We start from the raw sequence: 1,814 nt of genomic DNA on the forward strand, positions 1-1,814 counted from the left end.
CATAAACCAGGACAATGTAGAGGAGAGTGGAACACCTCCTTGTCCCAATAATTACTAATACAAGCACTAATGAAAATAAAAGTCTCTGAAAACTCTGATGGCTCTGTAAACAGCTTAAGAAACTTCAAGTATTTCCCTTCTGGTCTCCAAACCTACTTTCTCACTTCCACAGTACTGTACTGACAGAGTGTATAAACCTTCTAGCAATCTGCTTGTTGGAACTTGTGTTAATGGCAAACAAAACATTTAGTGATGAGTGGGTATAATTAGCTTCTAAATATTTTGTACTATTAAACTTCTCATTTGGAGAAGGGAGATTCTCAAACTAAGGTTACAGTAGGATATAAAAACTTTTTTCATGGAATAAAAACATAATAAGGAAAATAGTAATAGAACAGTGCCTCAAAAATGTACCCCCCCCCAGCTACTTTCAGAAGCCCCATAAGCACATTCCAGAACATTCCAGAGCAGCGGACAAGAACATGACAGATTCCTGGTTCCAAGGTCTGGGGAGGTGTTAACAGGCCAGATTTCTGTTGGTGACTTTTGTGGCTCAGCTGAGAGCCTGTATTCTGTTTGCCATCAGTTCTGGCAAGGGTTGGCTTGTTTCCTTTGATTCTTTGTGGACAGTCCAAAGCCCTGGGATACTAGATGTCTCATTGCCTTCTGTGAATGTGTTCTAGCAAATAGGTTGCTTCTCATTTCCAAGACAGTGGAGGGGTGGGTGGGCTTACTTGGCTGGCAGGCAAGATCAATTCTTGTTGGAAATCTGTGTAGTTTCAAGGGACAACTGGTCACTCCAGATGGAAGAGGAAAGCCCATCCCCAGCCTTGTCTGTGGGTATTCCCTACAACAGCGCCACTCTTTATTCCTTGTTAAGGATTAGTTTCTTTTCTCAATGGGTTATCCCCTGCTCAAGAAGAAAAGCCCTTGATGGGTTAATGAATTGCCTTACTGGGCATACTGAATCATCTGTCTTGTGTTTCTCACTAAATGAGAAGCTTTAACAGCTCAGAGTTGAGGTGTTGAGAAGTGTGTTTCTAGTTGATAGCAAGCTGTTGAAAATGCCTGGGCCTGTCACCCTACCACCTAAAGGCAATTCCACAGGAGGGTATTTTCCAAAGCAGTCTTCATATCAGCTTTGTCCATTGGCTGTTCATTTAAAAGGCATATTTAATTACCTAATTGTTTTCCAAGACTTAGTTACTAAAGTTTAATGTTTTGAAGTAGCAACTATCTACACTTTGAGCCTCCTCCCTCAGAAATGGTGACTGGTACAAGAGAGAGCAATAGCATCACTTTCTTTCCCATTCTTGCTACATGGTTATTTATTTACTACCTCTCTGACTGACTGTGTGTGTCACATGTGTGTGTGTGTGTGTGTGTGTCTGCGTGCCTGCATGCATGCCTGCATGCATGCTTGCACATGTGTCCATGCTTGCCATAGCTTATGTGTGTGCAGGTTCCAGAGACAGAACCTTGCAGACAGATGCCTTTATCCACCAAGCCATCTCTTTGGCCCCCAGTAGCATTAGTTTCTCACCTAGACTTTTCGTTAATTAAGGTGTACATTGGTAAAATATTAGCTATGTATCCTGTTTTTGTAAATTGGGTGTTTTCCTCTATCAAAAAGCTGAGATCAGTCTATAGGTCCTGACAAGATGGTTGAGCTGTTAAGAGAAAAACAAGCAAACAAAATGGCCAGATCGTATGCATGGCAGATGCCATTTATATAAAATATGTGGAAATACAGTATGTGTTAGTCTATGAGCAGAGGAATTGTGAAAGACTATGCAACATATTATTAATAGCTG

This window comes from Cricetulus griseus, chromosome 5 (assembly GCF_003668045.3).
Source record: "Cricetulus griseus strain 17A/GY chromosome 5, alternate assembly CriGri-PICRH-1.0, whole genome shotgun sequence".
Lineage (NCBI taxonomy): Eukaryota > Metazoa > Chordata > Mammalia > Rodentia > Cricetidae > Cricetulus > Cricetulus griseus.